Here is a 13580-nt window from a genome sequence, read left to right on the forward strand (position 1 = left end):
TGCTTGGCTACTATGTCTAGGTGTAAGCATTGCCCGGGGTCCTTGAGACCCTTAGAGAACTTTGATGCACCTAGACCCTGATTTGTCTATTGAAATGAGGTTTTGAAAGACCATTGGAGGCTTTGGAAAACTTGGGCCTGATTGCAGGCTCCCTATAGAATAGCTTCTTAGTTTTCTATTTCATTTATGTAATTCCTTCATTGGCCTGTAATAATTTGTAAACAAATACTTGGGGGCACTTAGTAAAAAGGGTGGGTAGATGTATACTTTGTGGGGTAACATGGGTAAAATCCTGCTCTTAGGATTTATTTTCAAATCCGTCTGCTCCACTCAATAGGAAGCATGTCTATAGGTTTTCTTTCTTTATTAAATCTGATTGCGTTTGCATAATAGTATCATGCCTATAGGTTTCCGCTTTCAATTTCATTTGCATCATAATAGAATTATGCCTATAAGGACTTCACTTTTAATGTCATTTGTGTCAGATATAAATCATGTTCATAAATCTTGGATTTGTTATGTTAGAAACCATGTTTCCAGGTTCCCGACCATCATGTTTTAAATCAATTCAAGTATAGATACCATGCCTATAGGACATAATTCCGATTCAATAAGTTTTTCACATATTACTGCAAATTGCCTAAAACCAGTAACACACCTAGATACCATGCATATAGGGACTTCTACTCGCAATTATGTCTGATAATCTAATTAGCCTAATAAGTTGACTTTATCTCAACAAGTTTACTTCTTAATATTGGCCTTGTCAAACGATAACTCCTTAAAACTGGTCCTTTCATAATTGCTTTAATCCTGTTAGATATTCTGCCTACAGGTATTGAAAGGTTCTATTTCAAAAACTTGTCTGTTTCTGCATCAACATGGACGCAATTCTGCATATAGGCAAGCCTTAGGGCATTTTCAAAACTTGCATTTCTCTGAAGCTGTTTCTGTCACTCAACGTCTCTGAATTCTAATAAGATTTTAAAGAGGAGGTCCTAGGCAGCTAATAATGTTATGGCTTCTATATCTGAAAGTGGTTTCCTTTTGCATGATCACTTAGAAATCATGTTTTAGGACTTTGATTACTAAAGACCTTACTTGTGGTTGAGTCATGCTGCATGTATACTTGTTTGCGGAGGAAACTATGAGCCTTTTAATTGCCCCCATTTATGTGGAAGTCCTAAATGCTTTTTTGACTGTTGCCTTAGATCTTTTGCCTTCAAAAACTTAGGGGTGCATTTATAACCGCCTATAGTTAGAGTTCCTAACTCCTTCCAAGACTATTAAGAAGGGACGGGTAGCAGCACACAATAGGAATCAGTGACCAACACTCGCTTTGCATGACCAATAAGGGTAAACATGGGATATGATGACTACGCGCTAATGTCACGTATAGACCTTTATCGAGCAGTGTTTACCGGACATTGTGTGGGGAAATCCTATAGGATAAACAACCTAGGACCCCTCCCTACCCCAAACCTTCTCCTTGCTTAAAACCTTGTTTTGTAGAATTTGTTCAAACCTTTATTTCGCTACTTGAACTATCCAACGTGCTTTGCTTATTTGATTCAACTATTTGTATGGACTAATTTATAAATATAAGTTTGGTCGGGACCCACAGTTGTGGACCAATAGGGGTGCCTAACACCTTCCCCTCGAGGTTATCTCGAGCCCTTACCCTAATCTCCGGTAATGCAAACCAGTCTAAGACTTAATCACTCTAGGTGCCCTAACGCACCATAACCCGTTAGGTGGTGACTCTTCAAATACCCAATTCTCGAGAGGAAATGAGTCATTACACCCCATGAATGTCGAAACCCAGACCTCCCTCCACGAGGATGGGAAAAAGGGGGCGCGACATGCCACAAACTGGGACTAACATAGCACATAACCGTGCAATCAACTAATCAATAGCAGACTCCCCCACTTGGCTCGAAGCCATGGATCAAAACATACACAATAACCCATAATGCATATATTCTATTACTGACATAATACCATAGTGAGATTAAACTCAATCCTTCATAAGCTCGTGCAACACAGACCATCTAGTACTTCAAATCTTCTACAAATCTCGCATTCACTCTTGTAACAGTCAAGCCCACACTCTTAAGTGACCCAAATTTAAATTGCAACACACATATTTCACTTGTAAATGAGATCTTTCAACAGACAACATAAGGATCACACAAACTTCAGAACACCCGTAGGAGATAACCCACCGACTTCGCCTCAAACTAACATCTCTTTATACCCTTCCACCGTCATAAACATTACGCAGTCACTTAATCTTCCTGGGTCTGAACTCATATCACAACGTGAAATTTACCTTACTTCCCAACTAGGCAACATGAAAAAGTCCTTCAACCCGCCTACAACTCGGGCTATACATCGAATCACGATAGAAATCAAACACTGGATAGTTCTTACTATCCCTAACCAGACCCTTCTTTTCTCGCTCAAATCATATGCACACATCTCGCAATCACATCATACTCATCACATAGATATCCAGTTATTACTTCCCTTAATAGGGACACAGCAGAACATATAGATCCAGAAACACGTGCTCACGCAATCAATAGCTCAGGGCTCAAGCTATAGGCAAAAATCTAGCCTCAAGTCTTCTAGACTGACCCAACCTCAACACACAGAGATCACATCTCGCCCCTCGATTAGGGAATCACAAGCCATCAATGCACATCTGGTACTGCGCGCTCATGCGCGCATAAGAATGCGTGGAAGGAATTCAAATAATTACATTTCAAGCTGAATCAAGGACGCACGATAAGAATTCAAGAATATGAAGTTTTTCCTAAAGGTTCTGCAGCCTCCCAAGGATAAGTACAGATGTCTCTGTACCGATCCGCGAGACTCTACTAAACCTGCTCATGACTCGTGAGACCTATGTAACCTAGGCTCTGATAACAACTTGTCACGACCCAAAATCCGAACCGGTCGTGATGGCACCTATCGTGAAACTAGGCCAGCCGACACAACTCCTGAATCTACCATTATTCAATAAAAGTTATTTTATACCATTTATTAATCAATAATCTCGTAATGTAAATTTAAAAGAAAAGTGCAAAATAATTACACAAGCGTGACATCGAGGTGTCACTAGTCATGAGCATCAACAAAAAAAATTTGAATACAACGAAAAGTCAGAAAATGTACTAAATATAGTCTAATGGAAACAAGAGGAAGAAAAGATGTGCTGCGAACGCCGGGCAGCTACCTTGCTAAACACCGATGACTCTGCCTCTAAGCGATCAACACCTGCTACCGGGTTCAGAAATACCTGAATCTGCACACAAGGTGCAGGGAGTAATGTGAGTACTCCAACTCAGTAAGTAATAAAAGTAAATAAAGTCTGAGTAGTAAGAAATCACGTAAACCACATCATGGCACCACAAAGGATACCGCATGTTTCCAAAACAGGATACAAATCAAATTACCTCGTTCAACTCCCATTTTGGGAAAATTCCTTTGAAGATTCCTTTCTAATAGTTTTCAGTATAAGTTCAGTAAAATTTATAGTGAAAGTGATAAAAATTATAATTGGCCCCTCGACCAAAACATAATTCGTATACAGCCCCTCGGGCAAATAGAAATTTATAACCATTTTGTAACTTAAAAATCTCGGTAGAAGTAATAAAGCCAAAGCAGTGACTAAATTCTGAATACCTTGTAAAAACTTCAATTCAAAGGAAAGTTGTTTTAAAATATTTATTTAACATTTCAATAGAGGCTCAGTCTAAAGATGAGTGAAAGCGGTAATTAAATCAACATATTCAATAGAAACTCACTTTAAGGAGGAGCGAAACCAGTAAGTTCATAAATAGGCCCCTCAGGCAAAGTATCACTCGTATACATGTATATATAGCCCCTCCGAGCCCCTCGGGTAAGCCTCTCAGTCACTCATAACTCTTACCAATCAGCGCTCACACTCAGCACTCACACTCAATAGGTACCATATAATAACCGTTGCGGTGTGCAGCCCGATCCATATGTCGCTGTAGCGTGCAGCCCGATCCATATATATAGTCGACTGCGCTCACTGAGGGTGTGCAGACTCCGGAGGGGCTCCTTCAATCCAAGCGCTATATCGCTGCGGCGTTCAGCCCGGTCCCATAAAATGTAATCAATATAACATGATGCAGCGTGCAGCTCGATACCAAAATATGTAATCAATATAACATGCTGCGGCGTACCGCCCGATCCCAAAATATCACTCTCACTCAGGCCCTCGGCCTCACTTATCTTAGTCATCAACCTCACAATCGGGCCTTCGGCCCCTCTCAGCCATCAACTTCACAAGTCACTCGGACTATCAGCAAAACAGGCGTTCAGCTCAAATATCATTTATAGTGCCAAAATTTAGTAAATAAGGCTGAGTTAGGAAAAATTACAAAAATGCAGCATGACTGAGTACAATTATTAAGTCAGAACAGTGAGGAAAAGTAGTAAAAGTCCCATAAGGGTCCAAAACAGTTGGCATGAGGCCCAAACATAGCATTTAGCCACAAACATGATGATAACAAACAATTTTCATTTAAATACGCAGTTAAACAGTCATACGGGACGGACTAAGTCACAATCCCTACTGGTGTACGACCCCACACTCGTCATCTAGCGTGTGCGTCACCTCAAAATAGCACTACGATGTGAAATTCGGTGTTTCAAACCCTCAGTACAGCATTTCCAAGCATTACTTACCTCTATCCTGTCCAAACTCTAGCCTGCGGTGCCTTTGCCTCTCAAATCAGTCTCCAATTGCTCTGAATCTAACCAAAATCAGTTCCACGTCATTAATACATGCTAAAGGACCAAAGCCCAAGCGAAAATAATCAAATTAACTTAAAAATCCTGAAATTGGCCAAACCTGGCCCCTGAGCCCACGTCTCGAAATCTTATAAAAATCACATTAATAGAATCCTCATTCTCCCACGATTCTATACATATCAAGAACATCAAAATTGAACCTCAAATGGCTTCTCAAATCCCCAATTCAACTCTCCAATTTTTCTTCAAATTTTCATCCCAATTTCCCAAATTAAATGATAAAAATTTAGATAAAATCATGGTATTTAACCAAATGTGGGTGAAGAACACTTACCCCAATCCATTCTCTGAAAGTCCCCTCCAAAATCATCTTCTCCCGAGCTCCAAAGCTCCAAAAATGCAAAAATGGCCGAAATCTTGAAATAGAGTACTTTATAAAGCTGCCCAGGCTTCCTCTATCGCGAACGCGCGACGACCATCGTGTATGCGATGAAGAAAAATATCGGCTCCCAAAATGCTCAACGTATTCGCAACACAAGCCACGCAAACGTGATACCTACTGGGGACATAACTACGCGAACGGGAAGAACACAGCATCACAACATCGCGAACGCGACACCCAAAGCGCGAATGCGAAGAACAGAATTCACCGCCTGAGAGAACACCCTTCGCTAACGTGATTCCCTAAACGCGGACATGAGTCCATAACTGCGAACGCGAAGAACAAATCGTCTGCAACAAAAACCAGCAAAAACTGCCAAGTCCAAAGTCCAAAATTGATCTGTTAACCACCCGAAACTCACCCGAGGATGTCGGGACCTCAACCAAACATGCTCACATATCCCATAATCGTCATTAAAACTTGTTCCAACCTTTGGAACGCTCAAAACAATATCAAAACATCAAATCATCATTGGATTCAAGCCTAAGAATTCCAAAAACTTCCAAATTCCGAATTCGATCAAAAAGTCTATCAAACATTGTCTGAATGACCTAAAATTTTGCACGCACATCAAAAATGACACAGCGAACCTACTCCAACTTCTGGAATTCCATTCTGACCCCTATATCAAAATCTTACATATCAACCGGAAAATGCCAAAAATCTCAATTTTTGTCAATTCAAGCCTAAACCTTCTACAGACCTCTAAAATACATTCTGATCATGCTCCTAAGTCCCAAATCACCTAACGGAGCTAACCAAATCATAAAATTCCAATCCAAGATCATATACTAACAAGTCAAAACTTGGTCAAACCTTTTAAATTTTAAGCTACAAACTAAAAACTACTCTTCCAAATTCATTCTGATTACCCTGAAAACCAAAACTGGCGATTTACATAAGTCATAATACATCACATGGGGCTAGTCATGCTTGATAACTAGCGAGCGAAGTGCAAAAGTCCAAAATGACCAATCGGGTCGTTACATGAAGCCATTCCTAGAAACAAGCTAGTGAGGAAAATCCTCAGTATTCTGCCTAGCCCTTGGGAAAGCAAGGTGAATGTTATTACTGAATCAAAGGACTTGCAGGAGCTGACCATAAAAGAGCTGGTTGGAAATCTGAAGACCTACGAGATGAAGAAGAAGATAGACAGTGAAAGAAAAGAACCAAAGAAAGAAAAGAGCTTGGTACTCAAAGCTGACAACAATGACTCAAGTGAGGAAGACAGTGACATGGCTTACATAACCTACAGATTTCAGAAGATGGTCAGAAGAAATGGAGAAATTCTAAAAAAGGGCAGCTCCAGCAAACTAAAAAACTATTATCTCTGTCATAAGTGTGGAAAGCCTGGACACTTCATCAAAGACTGTCCTCTCTTGAAGCAAGAATTCTCCAAGAACAACCCTGAAAAGGCAGCTAAGAGGAACTCGGTTCCTTTTAAGGACTTCAAAAGAAAGAGATCTTCTGACAATGTGATGAAGTAGGCTCTTGCAGCATGGGGATATTCCTCTGGTGAATCTGAAGATGAAACTGATGCTGGTGATAGTTCCACGATGGCAGTTGAAGTCAAGGAAAATGAATATGACTCAACTCTTGCCTTGATGGCCCAATCAGATGATGATGAAGACAATGACAACAAGGAAGTAAATGTTAGGGATGTTCAGAGAAATCTAAAATCCTACTCTTCTAAGAAACTCATGTCTTTAGCTAGTGTATTGATTGATGCCTATCATAGTCTTGTGGAGGATAGGGATTCCTTAACCTTAGAACTAGGAGAAGTTCAACAAACTAGAGATGACTTAGTAGTTGTAGTTATTGACCATAAGGAAACCATTGAAAACTTCAAAGAAGAAACAAATGATCTTTTGGTAGTAATTGCAAATCTAAGGGAAACAATAGAGAGACCAGAGACTAATTCAAAACTTGGAAATTCTGAAAAAGGAAAAGAGATAGCCAGTGAGGAGCATATTAGACTTGAAAATGAGTTGAAAGCTGTGAGAACTAGGATGTGTGTTGAAACTGAGAAACAAGCACCTCCAAACTGATATGGAAAGAGTAAAAAATGATCTTGAAAAGTCGTTAAAGTGGACCTGGTCCTCGGAAGCTATCACTGCCATGTACACTAATAATGGTGGAAATAGGCAGGGAATAGGGTTCCAAAGGGAGAAAACTCCTTACAACCCTCACAGCAAATATGTCATTGTTTCTGATAACTGGCTTTGTACCCACTGTAGGAACAATGGTCACTTCAAAGAAAATTGCTAGGCCAGGGTTCAATCTATTCAGAAAAACAAAGTGTTTGCTGAAAAAGTGACTACAAAAGAGGGACCAGGTTCCACTCACAAAAAGCGTACATTGCCTGCATGGACTAAAAGAGCTCTTATTCATCCTCTTGTCTACTACAAGGGACCCAAACTTGCTTGGGTTCCTAAAACTAACTCCTGATCTTCTTGTGCAGGCAACAGTGAAAGGAAGCGGTCAACATGGTTCATGGATAGTGGGTGTTCAAAGCACATGACTGGGAACACCATGGACTTTCTTTCACTAAAATCCCTGCAAGGAGGGAGTATATCCTTTGGAAATGGGAAAAAGGGGTACATTCTTGGAGTTGAAAAAGTCGGGAAGTCACTCACTCATTGTATTGAAAATGTGTACTATGTCAATGGCCTTAAGTACAGTCTCTTGAGTGTCTCTTAGATCTATGATAAAGGAAACAATGTGGAATTCTTGTCCAAGATATGTACAGTTACTAATTTGATAACTGGCGAAGTGGTACTTATAGCCAAAAGATACAAGAACATCTATGTTGCTGATTTTGAGTCCTTACAAAGTGGTGATCTGAGTTGTCTAAAAGTTGTTGATGATGATGTTGAACTGTGGCATAGAAGACTGGGTCACTCAAGCTTTTCTCTTTTGAACAAACTAATTCAGAAGGACCTGGTCCATGGTCTGCCCATGTCAAAATTCAAGGTGGAAAAAAAATCTGTGATGCATGTGCTAGAGGAAAACATGTGAAGTCCTCTTTTAAGTCTAAAAGGGATGTGAGCACCTCAAAGACACTAGAGCTTTTGCATATGGACCTATGTGGTCCTATGAGAGTGCAAAGCAGAGAAGGAAAAAGATATATCTTTGTGATAGTGGATGACTACTCCAGATTCACATGGACTCTGTTTCTTAGAACTAAAGATGAAACCTTTGAGGTGTTCGTGTCCTTTGTAAAGAAAATCCAGGTGAAGATGGAGTCTAGAGTCGCATGCATTAGGTCAGATCATGGAACAGAATTTGATAATGCCAAATTCGATGAGTTCTGTAATGAAAATGGCATCACCCACAACTTCTCAGCTCCCAGAACTCCTCAGCAAAATAGAATAGTAGAAAGGAAGAACAGAACTCTGGAAGAGATGGCAAGAACAATGCTAATCGACAGTAGAATTGCAAAGAACTTCTGGGCTGAAGCGGTCAACACTGCCTGCTACTTGGTGAACAGGTGCATGATCAGATCCCTCCTGAACAAAACCTCATATGAGATGTTGAATGGAAGGAAACCCAAGCTGACTCACCTAAGAACATTTTGGTGCAAATGCTATGTTCTCAACAATGTAAAGGATCAGCTTGGAAAATTCGATGCCAAGAGTGATGAAGGAATATTTCTGGGCTACTCTTCTCAAAGCAAAGCATACAAGATATATAATAAGCGGACTCAATGTGTTGAGGAAAGTGTTCATTTTATTTTTGATGAGTCTTATCCATCTTGTGAGAAGAATACTGAAGAAGATAAAGATGGAGAACCCTTACTAGTCCCTGGTGAAGTCATTGACATGGCAAATAGAAAGGCAGATATGATGAGTCAAGTAAAAGAGCTAAGTGAAGACAATACTGTCTCATCTTCAATGGAACCAGGTACTTTAATTACCACCACTAAATTTGAAGAAAGAGTGGTTGATGCAGTTCAGGGTACTCCACTAGCACCTGAGAGAAGAACTCAGGAAAACCAGTCAAATGTACCCACATTCTCTCTAAATGAACCTCGGACGCTAAGAGAAACAAAATCTCTCTTCCTCTTGACAACATAATTACCCCTCTAGATTCCGGAGTACAAACCAGGTCAAAAGCCAGAAATTTACTTGCCTTCTCAGCCTTTCTCTCCCAAATAGAACCCAAGAATATCAAGGAAGCCTTGAAAGGTGCAGATTGGATTACAGGCATGCAAGACGAGTTATATCAATTTGAAAGGAACAATGTCTGGCACCTGGTACCCAGACCCTCAGATCGAACCATTATAGGAACCAGGTGGGTATTCAGGAAAAAGCTTGATGAACATAGGAATACCATAAGGAACAAGGCAAGTCTAGTGGTTCAAGGCTACAATCAAAAGGAAGGGATTGACTATGATGAAACATTTTCTCTCGCATAGAAGCTATTAGAATTCTAATCGCTTTTGCATCTCATATGTAATTCACCTTGTTCCAAATGGATGTCAAAAGTGCATTTTTGAATGAACTTCTTAAGGAAGAAGGCTATAGAAAGCAACCTCCAGAGTTTAAATGTCATGAACACCCTGAATATGTGTTTAAACTGGACAAAACATTGTATGGGATAAAGCAGGTAGGGGCGGGCATCGGTCGGTTCAGTTCGGTTATGAATATTATCGGTTTAGCATATCGGTTATCGGTTTACAAATTTGATAAACCGATAACCGAACCAATAAGATATCGGTTAATCGGTTATCGATCATTATCGGTTCGGTTATCGGTTTACCCGATAAGATAACTCAATCTAGAGTTAAGCAAAAAAGAAAAGACAATTCACTGGAGTTAAGCAAAAAAAGAGAAGAATTCACATATAGTATACTAAAGACTTACGCTAGGAGTAACTAGTAAGGTCTATGAAGAATGAAGATGAAGCAACTGAAGAGTGGGGTTGAGAAAGAATAGGAGAGAATGAACTGAAGCACTAGCATTTATATATACTTAAGGATAAAGTCATAATTTTATTAATTCTTTTTGGGTTATCGGTTAACCCATTAATAAAATTGGAAAACTGAGGCCCGAACAGATAACCCAATAATAAAAAAATTCTAAACCGTTACTGAACCATTAACCCAATAATCCGATACCAATAACCCAATAAACAATTAATGGTTCGGGTTATCGGTTTTCATCGATATATGCCCGGCCCTAGAAGCAGGTTCCTCGAGCTTGGTATGAAAGGTTATCAAAGTTCCTCTTGGAAAATAGCTTTAAAAGAGGAAAAATTGACAATACCCTGTTTCTAAAGAAACGGGGAAGGAACCTGTTCATCATTCAGGTCTATGTTGATGATATCATTTTTTGGGCAATAGTTGATTCTCTGTGTGAAGAATGTGCAAAACTCATGGGAAGTGAGTTTGAAATGAGTATGATGGGGGAACTGAACTTCTTCTTAGGTCTTCAAGTAAATTAATCTCCAAAGGGTACATTTATTTGTCAGAAAAAATACATCAGGGAGCTCATGAAGAGGTTTGACATGGAAGCATCAAAGGTGATAGACACTCCCATTGCCACGGCCACTCGACTGGACATGGATAAAACTGGGACTCCTGTGAAACAAACCATGTATAGAGGCATTATTGGGTCTCTTCTCTATCTTACTGCCAGTAGACCTGATATTATCTTCGGTGTGGGGCTATGTGCAAGGTTTCAATCAAATCCCAAGGAATCTCATTTGAAGGCAGCCAAAAGAATTCTGAGATATCTTAAATGAACACAGGACCTGGTTCTTTATTATCCCTTAGGTAACAGTTTTAATCTCACTGGATATGCTGATGTAGACTATGCAGGTTATCTGGTGGACAGGAAAAGCACTTCTGGAATGGCTCACTTCCTAGGCTCATGTCTCATCTCTTGGGGCATAAGAAAGCAAAACTCAGTGGGTCTTTCAAAAGCTGAAGCAGAATATGTAGCAGCAACATCTTGTTGTGCACAACTTTTATGGATTAAGCAACAACTGGAGGACTTTGGGGTACTCACTGAGAGTGTTCCCCTTCTATGTGATAAAACCAGTGCACTCAACATGGCCAATAATCTAGTTCAACACAAAAGGACCAAGCATATTGATGTGAGGCATCACTTTCTGAGGGACAATGTGGAGAAAGGGTTGATATGTATGAAGTTCTGTAGCACAGAACACCAAAGTACAGACATTTTCACCAAGGCTTTAAGTAGGGAACACTTTGAAAGAAACAGAGTGAAGTTGGGCTTTTAAAGCCAATTTGAGAACCTGATTCCTCATTGTTGGCTATGAAAATCACCTTCAAGAAAAACTAGTTAAAAGTGTTTTCTAGCCGTATCCAACTCACTTCAATACCATTGCAGGTAAACACGCATGATGAGTATAGAAGCCGTAGATGCAGTGCATGGATGATAAACGAGGATTAATATTTTTAAATAACAGGTCAAGAACCTGGTTCTTGTACCAAAGGTTAGTAGTTCTGTGCAGTCTTTAATACACGTCTTAAAAAGGTACAAAACATAACTACCGTGTCATCTAACTTTTCAGATCCTATTGTCACTTCTCTTCACTTCAAATCGTTCCATCTCCCTCTGAAATGTTACATTTCTCCACGCCCAACCGCCGTTTCAGAACTGGTGTCTATCTCTCTCTTAATAATTATCCATTCTTAATAAAAAACTCCTCTGTTCTCCATAAACCATAAGTCCTCTATTAGAACTTCCCAAAGCACCATCGCTCCATCTTTCCAATGACTGATACAAACTCCGACCTCTCTGCCTCAGTCATACTTGTTACTGAAAAACCTATGGAGTCCTCCGTCCCTACTAAGCCTTTTTTAACCACTCTTACCCTTCCTGCTAAAATCACACCTCACCTAGATTCCCCATATCTCTCTATTTCAAAAACCCCTAAAATTGTTGATTCATCCTCTCCATCTTCTGAGGTTCCCACTAATCAAAGACCAAGTGGAGAACAAGGTCAAAACCATGAGGTCACAGAGGGTTCTGCCAGTATTGCTATCAATTGGTAGCAGTAGTGCCGATTGAGGAAGAAAATGTTGTAATTGTCTTTGTGGTGTCTATTGATGGTGTACTGCATGAGATCATCTCTCAGAAAAATAAGGTACAAGGAATGGGGACGAAGGGTCCATTGTAACTGTTGAAGGCGTTGTACTAGTAGATACTACTGGGCCCTCACATGAGGAACCTGATCTCTCTCCAGAGGACCCAAGTCAGGGTTCTTATTCCCAGGATAGTTCTGCTCCTGCATTTGCTGTTGTGCCGTTGGAAATACAGGCACCTGAGATGAGGTCCAGTGATGAGTAGGATCTAGATAATCTGGCTCTCGATGCGTTCATAATTAAGCGAAGGGTGGTGTCCACTCCCGAGTCTTCTACTAAGCGAACCACTACCAGGTTGCAAGCTAAAGTGGCCTACGACTCTGCCCTTCAAAAGAGCAGAAAAGATAGTAAGAAGAAAAGGAGGAAGCTGGTGAAAGATGGTGTGTCCGTAAGTGATAAGGCGATCTCTGTGGTATAGGTGGAAGAGGAAACACCAGATAAACCTGGTTCACTGGCTAGACGGTCTCAGAAAAAGAAACAGCCTGCTTTAGTAGAGAAGGTTTCAACCTCTAGCTCCAAGTTGAAGGATGTTGTGAGTGAGTTCTTGATCTGATGAGGATGTGTTAGTCAAAACCAAGGGAAAAGAAAAATCAAGTGGTGGGAAGTCCAGCAAACGAAAGTTTGAAATTGTTTAGGAACCTGGTCCGTGAAGAGGATGAGAAGTGAAGTCAGCCTTAGCTCAGAACGCCTGACGCACCAAAAAGTTCTGTTTGGTCGTACGTTTGACCCAGCAATCTCTGAAATGGCTGGTATGCGATAAATTTTTGAAATGGTTGAGTTTCAATGATGGGCGCATCTATTCCAAATAGATGCACCTAAGGCACATAGGATGAGGTACAAAGCTTCTTTGCTAGCCTCTTTCCCGTTGAGACAGACCACATATGTGCTTTGGTGAATGGAGTAGATATCGTGTTCGATGTAAAGTTGCTTGGAGAAATTCTTAAAGTTCCTACAGCTGATGTGTCTAGTGTAAAGGATGTGTGTCAGTTTAACTTTAGAAATGTCGTGGTAAAAGATAATGCAAACTAGAAGGGGACTAGATCCATAAGAAAGCGTTACTCCCTGTCTATTAGCTGATGTTCGAATTGGTAAACAAAGTTCTATTGCCTCGAGCTGAGAGGAGGTCATAGACTTCTAAGTATGACCTGCTCTTGATGGAGCAACTGGATAGCTTTACTCCTGTGAGCTTGCCTGCTATTATGATTGAACACATGCAAAAGGTCGTCATCTTCAAAG

Source organism: Nicotiana tabacum, chromosome 16 (assembly GCF_000715075.1).
Source record: "Nicotiana tabacum cultivar K326 chromosome 16, ASM71507v2, whole genome shotgun sequence".
NCBI classification, from domain to species: domain Eukaryota; kingdom Viridiplantae; phylum Streptophyta; class Magnoliopsida; order Solanales; family Solanaceae; genus Nicotiana; species Nicotiana tabacum.